Source organism: Argiope bruennichi, chromosome 4, assembly GCF_947563725.1.
Source record: "Argiope bruennichi chromosome 4, qqArgBrue1.1, whole genome shotgun sequence".
NCBI lineage: Eukaryota > Metazoa > Arthropoda > Arachnida > Araneae > Araneidae > Argiope > Argiope bruennichi.
The window spans coordinates 59,346,647-59,372,402 of NC_079154.1; the positions used below are offsets into that span (position 1 = coordinate 59,346,647).

Below are 25,756 nucleotides of genomic sequence, written 5' to 3' on the forward strand. Positions count from 1 at the left end.
ATAGAGGTTAGTAATCTAAAAATTTAAAATTAACTTAGGAAAGATAAATTGTTTTTTTAAAACGTGAAATTTTTAAAAGCATTTTTTTTTTTACAAGTTTACTAACATACAAATGCAAATTTACCGTTCTTAAATAGGAAATACACGAATTCTATTTGATAACAATAATGTATTTGTGATAATTTTTTAATATTTATTTATGATATAAAAATTTTTAATTCATTTGCATGCTTGAATTTTTATGTCTAAAGCATTTAAATATTTATGAATAACAGAATTTAAATAAAATTAAATTTGACAGAACTTAAACTTTGAGAAACCTCTTTGAGAAAAAGCAGACACTATTTTTTTTATATGGTAGTCTTTTTTTTTAATCCTGTTTCCAAGACATCATAAGCTTTTTATCAGACACATTTACGTTTACTTTTTTCTTCTCTAAAGGATGTTCATTTACTTTTTCCCCCCTCCCCTTGAAGAAAATAGAGGTTGGCAGTTGAATTTTTCTTCTCTGTTACGATATTGATTTTAAAATCAGCCATGGATAAAACCATTTCCAAAATGCAAGATGGTAAATTTTTCAAAATAATTCAAATGAAATTAAAGATTTATCACGTATTTATTATATAAAAAATAATAATAATTCTATATGTAACACATCTGGACCATGCCGACTTTTTTCAGATATAAATGAGATATTTATATTTTTTATAATGTTACCGACAAATGGGATAATTTGAAAAAAAAATTCGCTAAATCAATCTCTTATTTAATTAAAAATTTTAATTTGTAAATTTTTTCGTGAAAAAAAATTGAAAAAAATTAGTTTTCCGTATCCATTTTTTTGGCGGTTATTACGATGGTACAATTATTCTTTTCTGTTTATGCTATCCAAAATTTGCTACCATTCTTATTTATCGCTTAACAGAGTAAAAGTTATTATCAAAAACTGTTTTGTAAAAAACGATGTAACTCGATTTTTAAAATTATTGCTATAATAAAATAGCTTTGGATTGCTTTGGTCCTAAATACTCAATTCAATATTTTCTCTAGAATATTTTGCTTCCTTTTCTTTTCTTTTATTTAAAGCTTATATTATCCTCCTGCTTTTAAAAATAGCGTTATAATAAAGAGAAAGGGCGGAAATTAATAAAAAACGACTTGTCTGTGCTCTTCATATATGTATCATATGTCCTATCTAAGAATAGGAGATAGAAATCTTTTTATCGTTTGCAACTTTCAGCTCAGAAATTGAAAACACGATATTTTTTTTTTTTATTCCAAGTGTATCACAATAAATTTCTATTAATTCTAAAAAGAGTCATGTCAAAAAGTAATTACATCGGAATTTAATGTAAGCCCGATGTATTGCATTTCATAAAAATTTTAAGATTTCGTTTCTGTTTATATACAGATACTTGATTTCATTCGCATCGTAAATATTGTTTTGTACATATTAAGTTAATATTAAATTCAAAATAGAAGTGAGAGAACTTATTCTATCAGTGTATAAATTTATATTTGTCTTACAATTCTGGCATTCATTTAGAATTCCTTCATTTTCTTTGTCTTATAGAATAAATTTATAATTTCCGAGAATTGTTCTTGGGATAAATACAGAGTCGCGAATCTTCTTTTTCTAGAAATATTGTCAAATAGGCAACGCTCCAAAGATAATAAATCCGTTATTAAATTATTCGTTTCTGATTCTTAAATTTACTGAAATAGAATTTAAATTTAATCTGAAACTAGAGTTCATATTTTAATAAACATTGACCATGAGCTTCATAATTCCCTCTTAGATGTCCTTGAATATTGTCCTTTAAGAATAATTTCTCAGAATTCAAAATTAATTACACATATAAGTAGAAGAAAAAAAAGTCTTGAGCATCTAAAAGAACGAATAATCTGAATGAATGAAAATTGATTTTCCATTTTCTGAAATATCTTTTTTTAAAAATTAGTTATCAACTCAAATTTAGGATAGACTAGAGTCTATAATTAATTCAAAAACAGATGCTTCTCTTGAAATTCTTTTTATAACCTTGTCATTTATTTGCGAATTACGACCTTGTTGTTTATTTTACTTTGATAAATTTCTTAAATCAGGAAAATGAGATTCGAAATTCTGATAATTAGATTTGGCAACAAACATAACAGTTTTAAGAAAAGTGAAGAAAAATACTAAGATAGCCTGACGTTGAATCATTTGAACCAATCTTCCGTTATCTCTGTCTAGGCCATCTTGTAAACATATTTTTTTTTTTTTTTTTTTTTTCATTTTTACTTCAGATTTTTAGTTATATTAGACTTGGACTTATAGACTTGGTTTCTAAGGTATGCGACATAAGCATTTTGATTCAAAAAGTAAAATTTAAGTTGAAGAAATGCTGCTTCTTAAAATAAACTCAATCCTTACGTCTTGAAAAAGTTAGATTTTATTATTATTAAAAGTTCATCATCGACATCTCACAATTTCGGGAACGATGACTAAGGCTTCTCATAGAGTTAATTAAAACATAAGAATTAAAATATAAGAATGAAATAATGTAAAACTTTAATTGAAAAATAGTCATACTTTCTAGACATACCTGAAAACAAAAATTTTGCTCCTATCATTTTCTTAACCTGATCAAAAGTCTCTACGAGGTCTCAAAGATCAATTGGTATCAGTCGAGTCCGATAACCGATACTGAGTACCTGATCGTTTAGAAATGTATAAGTGTACCTGATACAAAGTATGAGGTTAATACGGTGCATTGACACTAATCATGACACTTTTCTTGGCAATACGAGTTTATTATATCTTACGGATTGAATGGTCGATAGCTATTTATGTATATGAAATTAAATTCTGATTTAAATCTAAAGTCATTTCCCGGAGTTCCCACCGAAGCACCTACCAACACACACTCTTACCGGAGTCAATCACCATTCCCGTGCAATCATTCCTCTCTCTTCACTTCAACTCCTTTTGACCGTTAGGCCGGAACAGCTACATGGAAGTTAGAGGCATGACAATCGCCAGATCTTATCTAATGGTTACGCTTGGTCTGGTGATGAGATCTCGATATAGGAACCCGAGTTATTGATTTATTAATTTATTTTTAGCCCTGGCTCTTGCTATATAGAAAAACAAGGATAAAAAAATTCTCCTCAATGGTGCTGCATGCATTTTTGATCAGACAAATGCTGTTCAGTTGTCGTTGTCATCTAATTGTTGCTCTGAATTGTGCAATCTGTTCCAAAGCTATCCTGGCATTGCTTCAAAGCGAGACATTACTATATAATCTAATCTAATCCACCAGCTTTCTTTGACTATACCTTTTCTATTCTTATTTTTGACTATGATCTGTTTAGCTGCAAAGAAATACCACAAAGATTTTGATTTCTTTTAGCTCTTAAAGAAGACAGTTATTATTTGTATTCTTTTATATTGAAGCAAGGAGTTTTGAACGTATTGTAAATACTGAATAAAAAGAGTTAAAACTCTTGGGAACTGCCCTTTCGTCATTTTTTATTGCTTTGGCAGTTAGCTGAAGTCCGCAACCGCATCATTTGTCTTCCGATCGAAAAATGGCGCAGGACGGAAGAAAAAAAGGAAGGCATTCCAAGTTTTTTTTTATTAAACCCGCTTTCTTCAACATTCCCCGATGGCGGCCGGATTTCAGCATTTAATTCTTGCGTGTTTCTCCTTTGTTATCGATGTTTTTTTTATTATTATTTTGGAAGAGCATCGTTTTAGTTCCTTTGTCTTTCCGGGTATCGGACATCTTTGACAACTTTGTTGTTCGCTGAGAAATTCTTAGAATAGTTGCCGGAGGACTGCTGCTGTGTTCTGTCCTTGCTGTCTTAATTGGAAAAAAGTGATTTTTAATTATCATCGCTTAACTGAATTGCATTTTGGAGGTGCTGACAGGTATTAGGGTCTTTTTTTTTATCGTTTCATTTTCTGATGGCCCTTTTATCTTTTTTTAAAGACCGCTATCATTAAAACTTTAAAGTGTTTGGTTCATTTTTATTATCTGGTTTTTCACAAAAATTTGACTCGGAAGGTTTGGAACATCCCTCAAGTATTTTTAATTTAAGATAAGATTGCTTTGAACAGCTGTGTACTTTTGAAAAATAATTTTAAAAAAACTTGATTCGAACAAGTTTGTAGCGTGGCGAAATTTGTTTAAAGAATACGTTATTGAAAATTATTATATAATTTGGCAGAATTTGTTTATTCTCAGGTTTTGTATCAGTAAGTAATTAATTTTTTATACATTAAGATGTCGTTCATTTATATAACTCGAGAAATAAAAACGCTTTCTCTCTACAATGTTCTCCCTGATGTTGCATAAACCAAGGGGAAAAAATTAATTAGTCAAATTAATTAAATCATTATGTTTTATATTCTGAGTGACAACAAAACAAGTTTTGTTCTTTGGTTATGTGGATAAAGATGATGCTAGTTGATTATTTATTAGATTAATGCTAAAAAATCATACTTTATATGCTGTCATTATTTTTAATAATAATTAATGGCAGCATAAAAGCCAAAGTTTGTATCTAATTTTTTAAACACATATAAGATGTGAGGGAATTGATTTTCTCTGCAGGTAATAATTTTTAGCTCCGGATATGTTTCCATATCGAAACAGAGACTCTTTTATTAGACAGCTAAGGCATGAAAAGTTTGACTATAATACTCTGATTCTCGAATTTTTAAATCCATTTTAAATGAAGCATGCGAAGTTAAGCCGATATCTCATTTACTGATCATCTACATAATAGCACTTGTAGAGAGACGAGACTATACTCTCTCTCTCTCTTTAGTATGAGATGGATAAAAATAATCGATGAGTTTTAGGAACATTAATTTAATTATTTTCTAAATTCTACATTTCATAAGACAAAACGAACACGAAAATATACAATACTCACTTAGAATACAATCTAATAATGCCCCCCCCCGAAAGATAATGGGAAATATAACTTAAATGTATTGAGTATTTATAAGGTAACGCCATCTGTTGTGTCAAAACTGAAGGTAGTAGAGTTATGTAACCGCTACACCCCTAGTTACCAATGTTGGAATGCGGGGAAGTGAACCTATAGTCTTCGCATGTTGACATCCCAATCTTCATTTAGACAACTTTGGCTAGAGAATTTGATTTTAGTTACTTGATTTTGAAATTTTAATTCAGTTTCAGATGGAACATACGGAATGAGACTTATATCTCAATTTCTACTACATAATAGTAACATGAAGATATTTGACTTCTGCTACAGACAATGATAATTGAGTCTGAAGCCCATATGTTTATGTTGAAACCTAAACTGTTCAATTTGACCTATGGGCCTGAAAAACTTAACCATTGCTCTTTGATTCTCCTTTTAACCATTGTTTAATGAAGTATGCAATCACAATGCTGATTTTTCATTTTTTAAACGTTACAATACCATGAGGAAAATATTTTGTAAACTAATTATATCATCATCAGGAATTGTATCTTTTCTGCAGAATGTAGAAAAATTTGGTTGGTAAACTCCAATTTGTCATTATTAATGATTGTATGCTTTATATTTTTTCAGCAAGACACAACAAATTGTAAAGCAAATGAAACATATAGATGTCTTCTACTGTTTAATTATTATTTAATTTGTTTATGTATGATTTTTTTTAATTCTGTTAATTTTGAATTTTATTTGTTTCGTCTAAAGAAGAAAAGGATTTTTTAATGAAGTATTAGTATTAGGGAAAAAACACTTTATTAGAATTTTAAAGTAGTTGTATGTATTATGTTACTTCGTAAAATGTAACATAGTGCTGCATTAAAAACTTAAGTAACCTTAAAGTAAATTTAAAAGATGCTTTCTATCTACTTCATTCTGTTTATCTGTAAATTCATTATATGTGTTACTAAACCATGTTTTTTGTGTAGTGTATTTGTATAAGACAAAAAATTATATGTTTGGGACACGTGTCAGCTGCTTCTATTATCAAAGAAATAAAATATAGCATTGCATGAAATCTTCGTTCATATGTATGCTAAGTCACATTGCATGAAATATGTTTATTCGGAAATGGTAAGGAATATTTTTCTATGAAAATATCCCGTTTCTAAAATTTATTTTCTAAAATGTCGTTCCTGTTTATAAATACATTTTTTTTGTTGATCCATCTCGATATTAAAATATTCCTCTCAATCTGAGATCTCTCGCTCCGATGCCAAGCCCCATTAATTCAGCAACATAAACGGAACAGCCTTCATCATTTCACTTCCTCTCCTAACCCTTCGCAGAAAGCCGACCTCTTAATGACAGATGCTGTCGTTTTACTCCACTTTTCGAAAAGTGTTTCCCTCTTCTGCCGAAGAACTTTCCCACCTCCAAATGCGGGAGAATTTTTGCATAAAATTGTTTTAATTCCCGGCGAACGGGTTGTTTGACGGGCCTTTTAGAATTTAGATTGCGATTTGGCCTGCAGATCTTGACACCTTTTGATTTCGCTGGCGATTTCCGATTCGTCCCTGCCTAAAAAGGAAGAAATGTCGCTGTCGTCTCTTTCTTTCGGCGCTTTCTATGTTAAAATAGGAACGGGGTTTCTGAAATTCCGATTTTTCGCTGCTGAGCAACTTGAAGCTGCTAGCATGAATAGATTTGAATTTTATTGTCCTTTTTAGATTACAAATACCAGTGTATGTGTACGTATCTTTTCCTGTCTTGATAGGAGACTTAATAAAAGCATGCAATTCAGGCTTTTTTTCAGGCATCTCAGGAAAAGAGGACTTGTTTTCTGGTGTTGAAGTGGAGAAAAAATTGTTATTCAAAAATTGAGGTGTCTAAACAAAATTCGTAAAATCGTAAGGTGCGCATTTTCCTGTTTTGATAGGAAACTTAATAGAATCATACAGTTCAGATTTCAAAGCAGACATTTTTTCCCCCTTTGTGCCTAAAGTTTAAAAAAAATCGTTTTTTAAAAAATGTAGGTGTCTAAAAAAATTCGTAAAATCGTGTTTTTTTTTTTGTTTGTTTGTTTGTTTTTTTTTGTTTTGCTTTAGAAAATTTTCTTTCTGATGATAATTATTGAGGTTTAATTCCTCCTCCTCCTCCCCCGTCATTATTTTTGATAGAACGTATAATCGTAGAAATCGATTCATTAATAAAAATATACTGATAACAGAAATCGACATTTTAATAAATTTATACCATAGTTTTTTTTTATGAATTTCTTATTTATAATTATTTTCTGTTTCCTATTCTCTAATTAATTCATTGACTTTTTATAAATTTTTATAGCAATTTTCCCTAAAACTGATTTCTAGATTGTTCCATATTTATAATATTTCGAACGTAAATTTAATTAGAAATTAATTTCTGAAAGGTTTAAAGTATTTTGTTGTTATCTGAACGTGTAATTGCACAAAATAATAAAATTCTAGCACATCAAGAAAGTTCAATTTTTTTCAGTTATTAAAAATGTGAAATGTGATAAAATCTTTTAAAAAATATTTTTTGGTGTGATGATATTTACAAACAAAATTACGCTTTTTGACGATCTCCACGTTTCAGACAAACCTGAGTACAAAAAGCACAATATTGGAATTTGTTTGTTCGACTATGATTACGATAATTAAAAAAAGCTTTGATCTAGATTGATGATGGTTTGTACATAAGATTTATAGAATTGAATGAATTGAGTGATTAGCAATGTTTAAAAAAGATCGTCTATGTAATTTACTTCCAAATAATTTAATTTTAAGAACGTTTTTCTCAGAACCTGATTTATTTTATAAAAATTGTGAAGCTTTGCTAATTGGAGTAGTTTTTATTCAAATTCATCAATAATGTTATTTTTTTTTTTTGTTTTGTTTGTTTCTCTAGGAGATTTACGCTGCGAATACTGCTAAAATCAAAAGCATTTATTTATACAACAACATACACACGAAAACATTACAGTAAATGATTAATTAAGAATATGAAGGTTATCAGTAACATGGGAAAGCTCTTATTTCATATAGAATAGTGACGTAAACGTCTAGCAGTTGGTGCAAGCACAGCTTTTGACAATTTACAAAACGGCAGATTCTACTATAGGATAATGAAGTTTAAAGAAGGAAAAAAATGATCATTGATATCTAACAATTTCAGATTTACTATACGTTTTGAAACAAAATTTTATAATTATAATTTTTATAAAACATTATTGAAAAAAAAATTTTATGGTGCGTTTTTCCCTTTGAATATTTTGTTATAAATTGTTTGTTCTGCCATGAATTGTATCCATTTCAGATTTGCATAGTATATTACTAAAATTTAATAACATTTCTCTATAAGCAATCCCATACCGACTAAGGTCTTTCAACATCTCACCAATTCTTAGCTATATATATCCTGCTAAGTTTTTCTGTAATCTTCTCGAAGGAAGGGGATCTGTGATAACTTTAAAATAAAACCTAAAGATCATTTTGTGACATTAAAATAGTTTGACCTGCCTTAGAAGTTTGCTGATTTGAGGGGAGTGTCACGGGGTGCTTGAACTCCAGGTTCTTAACTTTGCACATAACAAGTAAATAGAGTAATGGCATGACAATGAAATTATTTAATAGTGTTTGTGTAAGATAAATGGGGAATTCACTTATTAGTTAACTATTAATTACAAGGGCTATTTAACTGAAAAGGTACGAAACGACACTTTGGGTATAAATGAAAGCTTTGTTTAAAGTATACACCATACGCCTGAACGCAACAATCCCATTGATTAACGAGCCGAAGGATTCTTTGTTCCGAGAATTCCTTTGACCGTGACGAGAACCAGTCCTTCAAAGCGTCCTTGAGTTCGCGTCCGAGTTGAAACGCTTCCCTTTCAGATGCTTTTTAGGTGACCAAAGACATGAAAATCGCAGGGCGACATGTCCGGACTGTAGGGCGGTTGGTCGAGCTGTTCCCACTTGAACTTGACCAGTGTGTGTGACCCTGAAGATGTGTGGACGCGCGTTCTCATGGAGCAGAACCAGACCCTCTGTGAGTAGTCCCGGTCTTTTGTCCTTGATGGACCTGCGTAGTGTTCAGAGTGTCTCCTCAATCGTTGAATTTTGCAATGTGAACGTCATCCTGTCTTCACATGCACTACCACGTCAAATGGACGGCGCTATTTATAAGAACCTCTGCTTTCTGCGCATGCGGGCGCCAGCACATGTTCCGATCTGCGCCGGAGACTCCAATCGCATCCCTAGATGTCTCACTACGTTCTTCCATAGCGGCATAGGCAAATATGTTAACGGTTACGTTGTTATGACGTTTCGTACCTTTTTATTTGAACACCCCTTGTAATAAATCGGATAGATTAAAGTTATTACAAACTTGCATAGAAAACTACAAGCAGTTAACAACATTTCTAAGTATAGAATACAAAATCAACAAAATAGTGATTGGCTCCCCTTCCCTAATTCTATTACTATTGGATTTTCTTTTGAAGTTTACCCAAAGAAAAAAGAAAACATGCGTGCACATAAAAATACAGCGTAAAAAATTGTGCCTGAGATTACCCTATCAAAAAAGGAATGAATCTGAGTTTCATTTCCTTCTTCTCATGTTCGTGGTCAAGTCAACATAACCTCAGTATTTGCCAATTTAACGCGATTATCTGAAACGAGCATATATTTCAATTTAAAGACCCTCATACAAAGTAGGAAGTACGGTTTCGGGAAGTCAATTTCTAGTAGTTTATTTGAGAAAAGAAATGAAGGCCTCTCTTTTAAAAAGAGTAAATATTCTGATAGGACCCTGATTGCTTTTTATCCCATTTCGCGAACTTCTTGTTAGTCGGCATGTGGGTTCTGGTTACCTTTTATTTAGAAAAGCTCGGATTTCGCTGACTTCCTATTAGAACATCCGAAAAACACTGTTGGATATCTTGTGAGCCAATTTATTTTTTGGTAGATAGGATTTTTCTCCTTAAGGAATTTTTCCTTCTTTACTGCTAAATAGGAAAACAAAAATCCCTACTTTGATTTGAATTTTCTCTTTTTATTGCAGTAAATTGTGTTTCCTGTCGAAAGTAATTGCCATTAGAATTCAATTCGGCTTAATGCAACAAAGATTTAAATCTTTTTCCTATAAATATCTAATGTTATTCAAATCTAAATTCTAATGTTATGTAAAGTTTTTCTACTCACCACTGTTAATGCAAAATCATGCGAATATTTACTATGGATATTAGGTTTAAAAAATAAATCAAATTTAAAAAATATCGCCAACTTTAGTGGTTTATTGAAACATTAATATAATAAATAACAATGCATTCAATTCACGTCACTGTGACTTCACTTCATGTACTTAACTTCTGTTCATTTTAAAAAGCCAAGCTTATCATTTTCAGCCGATTTTACTTGTCAGAGGTGTGTTATGCTTCGGACAAGGAAAACGCTCCTTAAATACCCAAACATAAACGTTCATAGACACAAAAAATAATCTTTATTACTTTTTAAATGTTATTATATATTGCTTGATATAAAATTAAAAAACAAATGTCCGCCATCTTTTATCTTACTCTCATTTTCTGTTTAATCAAACTCGACTGACGCATACGCATGCGCAGAAACGTGTATATATGCAATTTTAACATTCGACCGTACTGTACTGTCTCACATTGCACTCGGATGGCACATCCGGTATTATAATCCAGCGTGAAGATTCAATTGATATTAAAACGAAATTGCCATGATGCAATTGTTGAGCGAGCAAGATTATCCAATATTAGCAATATTTTGACTATGCAATTTTATTTAAATATCCATAGATAACATCTAATAAGTAATTTTTTGTTCTAATAAGTAATTTTTTGAAGCTATTCAGACAAAAAAGAAATTCACATTTTATAATTAGTATGCAAGTATCTTAGCCTAAAATTAAAATCATTCTATAGTTTATATGACAGTTGTTTGCTAAAAGTTTCAAAAATTTACAAAATAATAATAATAAAAAAATGAATGAATTTTCAACATTTTATAAAGAAATATGTATAAGCTATTTAACTTTCAAATTATAATAATATTATCACAAATTAATTTGAGAAAAATTAGATTCCAACAGAAATTAGAAGAAAATTGATAACTACTTATATTAATTATTTATATTTTATTATGCATTTTATTAAATAATTAGGCAATGTTTATTAAATTATTAGTATTTATTATCCGGTTTCCTTGCAAAATCTTTCAGAAAATTTCTTGAAATTGTTTTTGGCGCTTTTACAATAATATTTGGCTACTTACTAATCTCATTTTCTTATATTGCCTGTTTTGATATAAGCCATCCTCGACAGGAATCTACTGTAAGATAAATCAAATTTTAAGTATTTGTTTTTAGCTGAAATGTTCCTGTTAGACCAGCAATCAGTGATGCGTGTATGTGAAACGAAATTTTATAGAATGCCCTCAACGGTCACTATGGTTGCGCCTTGGACATTGGGCCACTCCTTCTGTTATCCTTCAGAAGAAATTTCTTCACTGAGTTTTCCTATGTTTTGGTTTGTTCATATATCTGATTATCAAGTTTTCAAAAAATTTTGTTTCCACTATTGTATTTTATTTTACCGTTTCTACCATTTTTCAGATTCATTTATCAGGTTCTTCATTTTTAATTACCAAAAATTTTAGTGTTAATTGAAAGCTAGTTTTTTTTTTTTAACAAATATTGGGCTTGCCATCAACTGGTCCCCCTCGCCTCATTAAATTCTATCAATTTATTTTTAAACAAAATGAGACAAACGCAATTATGCTATAATGTTTATATTTAAGTCAAGCCATGTTGTTCGGGATCAGCCTTTGTTGCTTAATTTCTCGTATTGTTTGCATTCAAGTTGAAGCCAAAAGGCGGAGAATTATTATCTGATGGATTTAAGTTTCTGCTATGTTATTTCTGTTTCGGTTTAAGATAGCGGTCACAATGGTTGCGCATTTGACATTGGGACACACCTTCTGTTATTCTTCAGGAAAAGATTTGTTCAAGAGTTTTTCTATGTTTTGGTGAACGATTTGGTACAATGAGCTACACGCGTGATAATTTCTGGACTTTTCCAAAAAAAAAAAAAAAAAAAAAAAAAACTAATCAAAATAATTAATTAATTTAGTCCCCATAGCAAAAATAACGTGCAACTTAATTCCATTAAAATTCTCTATTCCTCCATATAATCAATATTTTCTACTAATAATTATATCATAAAAATATTGATCTGACAGTTATACCAAATATCATGTGGTTAGAGTTTTATGCACTCATCAAAACTAGTTTCAATTAATAATAATCTTTCCTTAAACTTACAAATTATAATTGCTATTCCAAATTATGATATGGAGGTGCTCGTGACCACTTGGTCACAACGCGCAATTCCGAAACATCACAACGTTGCCATTATCATTTATCATGTTCCTTAGTTCTAAAAAATAGAATACTGAAATATATTATTAAATATAATACTAAGATATTCTATTTAAATATGTTAATGGCACGATCTATTCTTTATGTGTTTTTAAAAAAATTGAATTTTTATTACTGGATGCTTCTTTTGTATGTGACAAACTTCACCAAGCCAACTTTTCTTCTTTCTTTCACTGTCTCTTTCATTTCCTTAATACTATAATCCCGACCTATTTCTTAAAAAGGAGAAAGACTTTTATTCCTCCAATATTGCTAGGATAAACGGAAAATAGTGTTTTTCTGCTATCTAAACGCATACCTTCCTCCCCCTCTCTCTTTCTCTCTGAAATCGATCTGAGCAAGAATTTAGATCGCTTTCCCTTTTAGGTAGACAGTCAGTAAGAAAGACAGATTTATGTAAAATCTCTGTCTTGTAGATTTCTAGGCTAACCTATCCCTCTTTCGTTCTTTACTCTCTTTTCATCGTTCTTTCGAGTGCTTACTGAACTAATGGAACGCATATCCAGAAATGCAACCCGTGCATTCAATGGCAGGATGTTCAAGGATAGTGAGTAAGGAATTCAATTTTTAAAAATAACATTTGGTCTTATCGTAATTCTCTCTTGCTAACTTGTCGTTTTTTAACTGGATAAATTTTTATTTATGCTTTTATGCATAAAATATGTTTTTTGACATGTACTATTTGGTGAAGTAAAATATTGGATATACGTTATATTTCCATAGGATTTTGTAATAGTTATAACTTTACGTGTAGATGTGCTATAAAGGAATGTTAAAATCATTGACGCATCCATCCATTTTTTGTAGACTTTTTTTATAAATATTTGAAAAATACGAGTTTATAGGAAACGTTGACTCACCAAAAACAAAAACTTTCTTTTGTTTGCTCAATAAAATCTGATAATGTTGCCCAAGTTTGTTTTTAGTTTAATTTAGTTGTAAAGCAACACTAGGGCTATTTTGGGACGGACCGCGTAATTTTGACGTCAGATGACGAGAACGACACCTGAGCTGGCACCTCCCTCTCCACACCACACCACACCAACGGGAGGACGTTTGACATGACGGATTTAACGTGCAATAGATCACTTTACACGACGGTTCTTCGGCGGAATCGGGTCTCGAACCTGAAACCCTACAGCTCACAAGCCGAGACCTTACCACCAGGCCACCGCGGCCGTATCATGTTGCCCAAAGAAGGCTTAGAACCCAATACAAGAAATTCTATATAAAGAGATGTATTAATATATTAATTATTAGATGGTCATTAGAGACATTAAGCTTTTTTTGTTTTGTTTGTAATGCATATATTTTGAAAGTTATGTTTATTTTAAATTAAGCATTCTCTAGTGTAAAATCTGACATAGGTGTAAAATCCAACAAACTCAGTGATTGATTAAGATGCATGATTGAACAGGAAAATACGAAACATAGGTAACAAAACAAAGAAATACAAAGGCAGAAATCAGTTCAAGGAGAAGTTGCTGAGGATCAACTTTCCTAAGAGGGAATTCAATCGACTGCAACTTGATTTCTATGATTCGGACTTTTAAAGTTTCTGACAGAGAAAAGAAACTTCTAGAGAGATACCGTATCTTTCCTTTTATTTGAGGAATCGCCATATTTCTAGTAGTTTCGAGAATCTTCGTCCTTGTCACCAAGACCATGGGAATCATCCATCTGGAATCCTTCCAACAGCCATTTAAATTTCTATAAACTCCTCCTTACCGTGAAACTAACTGCGCAAGAAAGCAATAATGCAGATTCTTTACAGTATATAATGCATAATTGTTTTGTAATGTGCCTATGATAATTATATAGTTTTCTCAAGCTGTAAGAATTAAATAATGTGTTTAATATTGTATGAATGTCAGTCTTTTAAAGTTGTTAAAATACAATAACTCTGCAATTTTTATAATTCAAAGTCTCCATTCAGATGAGATCAGCAACAAATTCTGTTTAAATGCAGGATGATCAAGAAATAACAATAAGTGTTCGGAGGTCTGTAGCGTATTATGTACTGAACGAAATATAACAAAATTTGGTCACCACACACATTAAAGTATGCAGTTTCGATTTGTCAAGAAAAAAAATTAGTACCTGGCCCTGAAAGTGCATAATGTGAAAAAAAAAGAATACATAACTGCTAATGGAAACGGAAGATAACAACACACCAAATACCAATGAAAAACATTTATTATAGCGACTTACAAATTCGGCTCAAGGCAACCACCAGCCTGATGCTCCAATAATTAATTGCATACGGTACACGAGGTTTCCGACGGTGGCTCGCAGCATATCGGCATTTATTCGTCTGACATGTAACGTTATTTTTTCTTTTAAAGTAGGAATGTCATGAATATGCCCTTGATACACAACGCCTTTCAAGCTTTCAAGTAGCCCCACAACCAGAAATCGTCCTCGGCCTGGTTGCACACCAAGAATTCCTGTTGTTTCACATCTTTCTACCATTCTTCTTAAGTTAGTTACGGGCATCGGTCCTCTACGTAACTATTTCAACCGCCGGTATTCACGAAGAGCAGCACTGGCATTTTCATCTTGCTGATAAAACAGCTTGACTTATAAGGCACGCTCATGTTGTGACAACGTCATCTACGGGCGAATTCTTGAAAAATGACTTGAATTCCAGCAACCCTTCTTTTTATCCTCGATATCATGTCACAAAGTGCCGTATATGCAAATTACATAATGAAGTTTTCAATCGCAGCGCCGGAATTTTCTTATCGGCGGTTTTTGGTACTTTTTTTTTTTTTTTGACAAATCCAAACCGCGTACTTTAATGTGTGTGGTGGCCAAATTTTGATATATTTCTTCCAGTACATAACACGCTACAGGGCACCGAACACCTCCTGTTATTTCTTGATCACCCAGTATAACGTTTATTTATAAGCTTTATGGACATTTTTTTTAAAATTTTCACATGTACTCATTTCTATTTGTTGAAGAATTTCCTATATTTATACATTTGTGTATCCTATATCCTATTGTTATATTTTTATATCTTAATTTTTAGGCGTTTGATTTAATTTAATTTTGATTCCATGTTAGTAATAGCTAATGAATTATAGAGAAAGAATTAAAAATATTTGAAATTAAGAAAAAATTGCACACTCTAATCAAAGTATGTTGGTACAGGCTAGTTTTTATTAAAAATTATTTGTCTTGATTTTTAACATCTTTTTAAAATGAATAAATTTAATTACGACGCAGCATTCATAATTTTGTAGATGAATGCATTTACTACTAGTTTTTAATAATTCAAACCGCGCTTGAGTCTTGTATAAAAGTGCATTCATTAAATACCAGGTTTTACTAACTCGTACAAGATTTGCAACTAATACTATGAGTGTAACTTTTCTGATATAATAATTATTATTGAAAAGAGTACAGTATTAAAACTTACTTTTCTACGACAACTATTTAATTCTTCATTGTGAGTTATTTTCTTATAAACGTGCAAAAATGGAAAATGGGCTGAGTTATATTCAAACTAGTGCAAAGCTCCGTATTTCTAGTGATATTATCTGGTAGCTTTTTTTCCTCAGAAAATAATGAATCGCTCTGTATCTTAAGTAACATGTTATTCTGCTGTTTAATAATCTATAACATAAACTTTGCAAGCAAAATTAAAATTATTAATCATATTTTTAAAAAACAATTACTAATGAAATGTATTTTTGCATCATTTTCCACTGAAAGAAATTTGGATAGCACTTCAAAATAATGCCTTCCATATGAATGCTTACGAAACTCAAAATCTGTCAACAAAATTAAATATTCATCAACTGTAGTCTGGGAGTGGAGAATTAGATTTAAAGTGCAAATTCATTCGTAATGAAATTGCGTTAATGCACTGCAATATGGATGAATCCCACATAAGTTTCGCAGGGGCGTGTATTTTAATATGTTTTCATTCTATAAATCTACGTGTTTCTCTGTAATCCGAGCACTGTCATTTGGAATTTTGCAAAGTGCTTATTACTTAGATGGTGCTAAAGAATCTTGAGCAGGCTGCTTGTGTTTTCATTCAATTCCAGCATTCACGAACTCGTTTGGAATATGGTAATGCGGTGCGATCTGACACCTTAATAACACGCAGTAGATTGAATTTGAGTTTCTATCTAAATGCATCAGGCCTAATTTGGATGTACTGGAAAGTATGTGAAATTAATCAAAACTTTATTCCATTTTTTTAATTGTTTTCTCTTCTTATTGCAATCGTTCTGAGAATGCTACTGTATATATTTTTCCATATTAGCTTGTGAATGACTCGAATAACTTTAGTCGGATATAAAGGGACGAGGAATATGTGGAAAGGGTTAGTGTAAACTCTCGACCGAGTACATGGGTGACTCAAAAGTTGCAGAAATCGGGAGTGATGAAATGTTCGGTTTCGTGAGCGAAAATTAATTTTGATTTGTTATTCATTGAGCAGATTATTTGAACACATTAAAATGGATCTCATGTAATATTTTTTTGCTCAATCCCTACATTTTTTTTTCCGAAATTGAAATGCAGGTTTCTTAATAGTAATAGGTAGTCAACAGAATCTTAATTAATACTAAATATGGAGTAGTTAAAGTACATGTCTAATTGGTTACAATTAGCACAGTACACATAAACTACTTCCCGTAAGTGTGTTTAAATATTTTTCATTTTCTAAATTAGTTCTGAGTATTTCGGACTAGTATAGCCTTTTATATACAGGTTTATCACTCTTTATCATAGTCCATTAACTAATTTTTGAACCATTAGAAATAAGCAGTATATTAATATTCATAAATATACGTTCAAATAGGTAAAGTACTTAAAATGACTATTTAGATGACTATTAGATTTCGCAATTTGAGACCATTTCAAGGGCCGCTTGGAGGAAAATCCGCTAATCAATGTTAGCCACTTTCATTAGGTTACCATTAATTTGCTTAAAGTAATTTAAAAATCTATTATTCGGTGATTTTTAATCGCAGAAGAATAGAACATATTATGTTAAAAATTGTATTTTATCAAGAATAATTTACTATATTATAACGAAACTTGTTCTAACTTGACGCGGACTGAATGGCTCAGTGATCGTATGCTATGAACTGAAAGCGACAGTTCGCAAGTTCGTATCTGACTGCAGACAAGTTTTCTAAAAATTCTTTTGATTTGCTTTCTGTTATTTCTCGTTTGTCCTAAAATGTTCTTATAATTCTGTATCTTTTTAAATCTGGAAAATTCGAGTCATTTCGTCTTGTGGATAAAAACAGATGTAAGTTTTAGTTCCTCGAGTAAAGTCTCGAATTGAGATAAACAAGTGTTAACTTTGACTTCGGATAACACGTGGTTTATCTACGCGACAATATATATGATTGATAGGGCCAAGAAATTGTTTAAAAATTTAAGCTTTGAATTTTTTTTTTTTTTTTTTTTTTTTACAGCAATAAATTTATGGTCTCCAATCTTGTATGTTGTTTAAAATATTTTTTTTCAACTGAAAATATATGCTTATTTGTAGCAATTAAGAAATTATTTTTTGATCCACGATTAGAATGGACAATCTGTATATATTATGTATAGTTTTTGCCACATATCCTTTGAGCATAATATTACTTCCAGATCTCCTCAACAAAGAAGATTGTAAAACCAGAGAAAAGATACTTTTCTAAGACTTGAATCCGATTATTGCATTTTATAAATCCCTTGGCAATGCGTAACCGTTTTACGCCGGGATGACTGATAAAATAAATGCCTGACCCAAAAACTGCGTTGTCTCTTTTTCCCAGTAGATTTGCGCCCAGCGGAAGGGGGGGGGGGAGAATCGCAGAACCAGGGACATGTGGCGTGGTCATGTGACTTATGTCCGATCAGTTAATGCGACTCGCGGCTGTGTGGCATAACTGGATTGAAATCTTCGGATACGGAATTTTTCTGCTTTTCCCATCGTTTTATCCGCATCCTTTCCCTTTTTTCCCCTTGCTTTTTCTTTATTTCCTGAATACCGAGATGACCGCTTTCGTGTTGCGAGTGTGACCTTTTTGTTGCTTTTTCCCTACCCCGCTGCAGTTGGGGATTTTTTTTTTTTTCAATCTGAATTCTTTTTTAAAGAATTTTTTTTCTTTCTTTCTGACTTTTTTTTTGCGGGGGGGGGGGGAAACGTTTTTGGATATAAAGGATGTTCCTCTCTTTCTAAGACGATAAAAAAATTATATAAATAAAACTGTAGAAATAAAAAAAGTGCTTCTATTAACTTATAATCTAGCTGCAGTCATATAAATTTCGATACGATCTTTTGCTACTTATATTGCATATAAGCCGTACTCAATTTCACAATAAGCATTAGTAAGCCTTTCAGATGAAGTATTTATTTCGTTACATTCAGTTATGTAATTTCATTACATTCAGTTATTTCGTTACATTCAATTTATCATTACATTCAGTTATGATTGCTGTTAATCGATTAAGAATGTCCCTTTTATTAATAGATAATTTGGTTGTGAAACGCAGATAGCTTATACGAGTTTTAAATACATAAGATAAATTGAGAAACATCCAAATTTTCCATTCTTTGCCGTCATTTTGTTTAATTGTACTTGTTTTATCATAGAAATAATTATCCAAATTTAACACATTTATTAATGGTAAGTATTTTCAAAGGTTAAAGGGTCTAAGATAATGTACCATTTAACCGTACAGTACATCATTACACGTTTTTATTCCCTTTTATAAATTTCACATGACTTTTTCAAAGTGCAACCATGATGTTTGGAAAGCCCTTTTTAAATACTTTTTGACAAACATTTGTAGAAAAAGCTAATGACAGTAGTGGTCTAGAATTAGATTTAAACTGGAAACTTGTTAAAAATACCAAGATGGTTGTTGTGCGAATAGTTCTATCATTAAAAATATTATATATATATATATATATATATATATATATATATATATATATATATATATATATATATATATATATATATATATATTGCAATATAAAAAAAATGTATTGGCAAAAAGGGGCTTTTATTTATTTACTTATTTTGCAGAATTTTTATAATGGGATTTTTGTTTGATTCATAATATAGCTATTTGGAGCATTTTAATTCTTTTTAATTTCACAAAAAGAATAATTAAAAATTTTTTTATAATTTTTCTAAATTATATGCAGCTATTCAAAACATATATTTTTTCGTAAAAAAAAATTAAAAAGTCAAAAATTCTTTGACTTTTTAATTCACTGAATTGTTTTAATTGCGAGAGGAAAATATTCAATAATCCAGTTAACCATTATTATAAAAATTTGGAAAATTTAGAATTTATTCAAATGGATAATATGTCGTGTGAGTTATAAATTTGAATTTCATAACATTTTAGTCATTTGTACATCATAATGAACATGAAGGCTATAGCATTAAAGTTTGCGAGCGCGTAAATTGTTATTTGACAATGTGCAATTCGGTACACCAGTTCTGGTTAGTAGTGCAACGCCTTATCATACTCAGATTTCCCAAATAGAATAACAAAGAAGAAAGGATTCACACTAGATATGAATGGATTAAGAACATATGGTTTAGTTATGCTATCAAACTTATAATTAATTTATCATATGCGCATGAATCTATCAAACCTCATTCATTAAATATGAAAAATGATTTTAAATTTAGAAAAATTCAGTGTCATTAGGTTCGTTTTTCTAGACTTTGTGGACGAAAGCTTACCAAGAAATTAAATTAACAGTTTTCTGAATCTAGTGGCTTGGTGGCGGTAAAGATAATTATAAATTATGAGGAAAGATCTTTCTTTTAGTGCCGGAAATAAAAATTTGGTTCATAAAAGATGAAAACATATGATAGGCAACCAAAAAAAAAGTTTCTTCTTAAAAAGTTTTGCGAAGAGTTTTAACTATTGATGAAAAAATGAATATAAAAGTGAATAATCAGATTTAACTTAACACCAAATTCTTGTCCACGATTTTTTTTAAAGTTAATTATCTGGAGTATAAGAATAAAAAAAAAAATGATGATCTTGCTTATGAAACACAGGTATTTCATTTTATGGAGGTTTTTATGAGGAATTAATTAATCTCAAAGAAGAATAACTGAGAAAGAAAAAAAAGAGAAAGAAAGATTATGTTCCAATCTTTTTTTTTTTTTTTTCTGTTTTTATGACTTGCAATTAGTAGAAAATGTTATTTTTCTATCCAAACGAGGTTTTTTGGAATCTTTTGTCAGTTAACTGATAAGCTAATAAAATGTCATAAGTAAGGTTTTATATAATAAATTTTATTTGTAACATTTTTATTCGTTAATTAATCTTTATATCTAAATCATATATATTCTTATTTTTGAAATAATTGTAATCTCATAGTAATCAATATCTGATTCATATTTTAGATGTACACTTTACAAAATTTTGATTTTAATTATTATAAATGACAATGTTGTTGAATTGAAAGCGGAAAATGTTAAATTCGACCATTCTCTTTCAACCTGAAAGGACAGGATTCACACTCTTTCGTTAATAAACTATAATGTTTGCATGTCAGAGTTCTTAAATTTGACATAAACATTGAATCATCTTTGCACCATTGCAGTCTTTTTCAATTAAATTTCGATCCTTATCAGTTAATGAAGTATTAAAAATATTCACTTTTATATTCTTCTTGCTAATTAATTATTTTAATACTCTCAGAATTTAATTACCTATCAAGAAATTAATTTAATTTTACTTCTGTAGTACTGGCGCCATCTAGTATTGCATTTCAGAAAAATTGAGGAGAGTGAGGAATATCATTATGTAGACTAGGAAGGAGAGTGTGATTATGGAGAGAGTGGAGGAGAGTATAAATATGAAGAGAGAGAGAGGCAAGAGAGTGTAAATAGTAATAAAACTTTTTGCATACATTGAGAATTTGTTGTTTTGAAATTTGAAAATTTCACCCAAAAAAAGTGCTCTCAGCGACGATAACATAAATGTGGAATTATCCTATATTTATAATAATGGATTACAAACTGAAGAGTAAAAAATAGAAAATAAAATTTTAGAAAATCTGCATTTAAATATTTAAATAAATTTAATGTTTAAATCTATTATTCCATTCAGAAATAATTCCAATGTCAAGTCTACTTCCTCAGTCTTTCATCTATAAATATTTGTTTCGTTAAATTTTTCGTGATTCATCCTATTCGATTCCTTTTTATATAAATTAAAAGTCTTTTATTTTCTAATAAATAGGACTATTTTATATGACCATAGCAAAGCTCGATTTGTTTCGGTCTTTACAGAGACTCTTCGGTTTGTCTTGCATATTTTAATGACACTTTTCGATTATCACAACGCGAATGAGCCACCGACATCCTTCTCTTTAGGTTTCCCTCTGCCTCTCAAGCATTTTTGCTTGACCTTTATATGCTTAAAAAAATCATTATAAAGGTAAATTAAAGACATAAAGCGATGAAAGCAAGGAGTTGGTGTAAAGAGGTGGAGGGTGTGCAAAAATTCCCTTCGATCGAATAAGGGCAAACACGTGACAAGGCCTGAATGGAACAGAACAGTATTCTTATTCAAAATTGATGTTGGAGGTCACGTGTTCTGAATATCAATGGCCTCTTTCTCATTACTGTTACATGCCTTTAAAAGGGTTTTATTACCCTAAAGACTTGCTACAGCTCCTGTTAAAGATGCTTATTGATCGATTCGTTAAGTGTGAACTCGAACTGAACACCACATAAAGCAATTTAACGGAATTTCGCGCGTCAGCGAATTGTCATGGAAATTGAAGTTTAAAAAAATGTTATATAGAGAGAGAAATTTCTGTTTAGGATATCGTATTTCATTCTTTATTGTAGTACGTATTTATTATCATTGATAGATATCGCAATGATACATTTTTGCACTGGAATAGATGGCGGATTGTTTTGTAAATAGGATTTCAATTAGATAAAATTTTAGCACTAATTATTACATTTTTATGGCTTGAGAACCTTGAGATAAACAGCAGGAAATTTATAAACGTAAGAAACCTTTTTTTAATCCACTTCATAGAAATTGAGCTTTTTCATTCTGATAAAAAATCAATTAAAATTCTTTGTGGGAACAAACAGTGCGCTGATATTTTTTTAATCTTCTCAGAGCTTGAACTATTATCAAATCTTATAACTTTAACGAGCAATCCTTATATATAAAGATATAAATTTATTTCGTTGGAAGTGGCTCTAACGATTTGGAATAAGCCTTTTAAAGTTTATCTATAGAGATGACTTTCCTGAAAAAACGCGATTTTACACACAGATTTTTTTTTTTCAACTATTAGTGTCTTTTTCTATCTGCTCTCATGCTGACAATATCATATAGCGCCATCTCGTGCAATTTTGTGGTACTTGTATTTTTGCCATAAGACCTACTGGTACCTCAAAATTTTGAGAGATGGCGCTGATGGATGTGAGATGAGGTAAGATTGAAAAACATTCACATATAATCAGTATGTGATTCATATGTAAATATTTTCTCCTAAAAATTACAATTTTTGCAAACACACACACACATAAAAACCGAGTGAAGTTCGGTCTTCCAGATATTCATTGTTTATATATTATGAAATAAATTCTGAACTCGCATTCGTAAATTAATTGTTGATTTAAACTTTAGTTACATTTTATTGTTTCAATAACAATTTAGCCAAAGACATTTTAGATTTTCATATATTTCACACTTATATAGTAAAAATAATAACGGGGAGAAAGGGTTATAAACGGATTGTGAATAAGTTTTGTCATTATTTCCAGATAGTTTTATATGGGTTAGTTTAAATATCAATGTTATTATAAAATGAACAATCTTCATGGAACCTAATCCTTCATTTATTCTTTATCTGTTTCTCAACAGAATATTTGGATATTACTCTTATTCACATAATTAACTAGTTAATCAACTTTACATTTTTATCCTCTATAAGTTGCTTAAAGGGTCTTAAATACAGCGCATCAATTAGCTTATCATCAATTATCCTTATACTTACATATTTCCTGGATAAAAACTGAATTTCTTCTGAAGACAACTCACTTTTTTCCCCTCTTAAACCTCTGTAGACATAGATAATCTCCAGAAATGCAAAATGCCTCTCTCTACCCACATACGAGCTCGATGACAGAATTTCGTGTAATCTCATTTCCCTCCCCTAGAAAACTGCTGGGAATAACTGAGTAGTAAACTTTTAAAAGTTGCGCAAAACATGGCTCAGTTAAAATTGGGAAAAGTGTCCCCAGGGGTTCCCTGCAGGATTTTCGCGTATGGGAGACACGCTCTCGCTTGTCTCGTGTTAGCCTCATACTCTGTCATCCATCATCTGACGCGCTTAATTTCCAGCTGTTGTTGGGATCGTTGAGCCGGTTTTGGGTAAAACATCGATTGTCTAGTTTGCCAGGGACCGATGAATTTTTATTTGGCCTTTCTTTTTAGCTGCTTGAACGGCAAGAGATGGTGCAGAATTAGTTAGTATTGTTTTGTTGATTTGTAAATCTATATTTTCATGCAGTGAAGCTCTCATTTTAAAATTTCAAAATTGTCATTTTTTTAAAATTTATTTACTGATGTTTATATAGCGAAGTTTGGCATTCAGTTGTATTGATTGTTACTTTATAAGCATTAGTTTTATCACTGGCGGTTTTTACTTTCTCTAATGCGAAATATGCAATGGGAAAATATAGGGTTAGTTAGAAAAAAAAGTTTCTCGATTCGGAGAACTCTATAATGCGTTCTGTTTGTCCAAATGAGATAAAATACGAATTACAGGTAATTCAAATCAGACACTTTACATTTAATCAATAAAAAAATATTCAGTGCAAAAATTCACCGATAGGTAGCGCTATAATAATTATAAAAATATTTAACTTGTTATAAAATACTTTATACTTATTATAATATAAAAAAAGTAATGTTAAAACTATTCAGTATGTGCCCCTTCATGTTCAACAATATGCTGTGTTGGCAGAACAATATTTTTCACAGCTAATTGGAGCATGTCTGTAGGAATATCAAAAATGCGGCTCCGATTGCTGCCCTTCAGATCTAGCCTAGGTAAAGTCTCTAATTCTAGATATTTTCCTTCAGGAATCCCTACAACTGCAAATCGCAAGGGGGGGATATTCAGCGAATGTAAAGGCTATATTATTGTATGGTAACAGCTGATCACACGTAAATATATAAAATGCTGTCTTTGTAATGCTTTCCACTATAATAAGTGTGAAGAGGTTTATCATCCTGCATGAAAGGATGTCGTAAAGACATTCATGCTGTTGAAGGTTGTGGATTACAAAATCCCTTACGGTACCATTGATCTGTGACGAAACTGGTTTGGATTTCATTTACATTTATCTCTTTAAAAGTAAAATACAGTCTACTGATAATAGTAGCTGTAAAACCAACTGTATCGACACTTTTTCAGGATGAAAGGGTTATTCCTTGATGGTGGAAAGCTTGTTGAGGATTTTCCGCTGTCCCTATTCTACAAATGTGGGTGTTAACTTGCTCATTGAGACAAACGTGGAATTCATCAGTCCACAGAATGTATATGTGATCTTGTGACTTTAATTGTAGTTTTATATCGTATTGTAGTTGTAGTTCAGTCTATTGGGAAAAAAAGGGTCCAAAATACATATTCGATTTCCTGGTATCCAACGATTAAGCGCCAAAAATCGCTCAATAATTAAAACACTACATTCACGACTAAGAACTACATTTTATAATTATTGTTCGCCAATATCTTGCAATGAATGCACAAATACCGATTTTCTTTACTATACCGTAAAGCATATACTCTCAGATGTGGGATTCTGAAAACAAAAATCTGATCATAGATGGCCTCCTCGACCTTTCCTAAGTTCCACAATTTTGTGTAGGGGTGAGGATAAACCCTTTATCAGATGTACACGATACAATTTTGGAGATATCGTTCCCACTGGTTATATATGATTCCTGGTCACGGCAGAGGCTCAAACGCCTTTTAATAACCTGGTTGATAGAGCGTCAGATTCGCGTCCCTTAGGTTGTGAGTTCCGAACCCCGCCGGCCGAAGATTCCCCGCGTGCTTGGTGGCTGACACGCGCTAAATCTGTCGTGGTCACAAAGTCCTTTATGTCGAGAGTAATACCACTGGGGGTACTAGATCAGGGGTGATCGTTCTCTGATTCAGGTCTAAATTACGATCTGTAGTTGAGTGAATGAAATGCGTGAATGAAGTCCGCCCCGTAAAAAGGGTTGTGACGTGTGTGTAGCTAAGTCGTTCTCTTGGCCCTAGATGGCGCTACTATAGAAACAAGAGGCGCTCCCC

The 25,756-nt window shown here is 31.2% G+C and overlaps 1 protein-coding gene across 4 annotated transcripts in view; it reads left to right on the plus strand.

The window, feature by feature from the left end:
- The window catches only part of LOC129965363 (fat-like cadherin-related tumor suppressor homolog), a 509,169-nt gene that overhangs the window by 297,148 nt on the left and 186,265 nt on the right, over nt 1-25,756 (plus strand). The window lies entirely within an intron of this gene.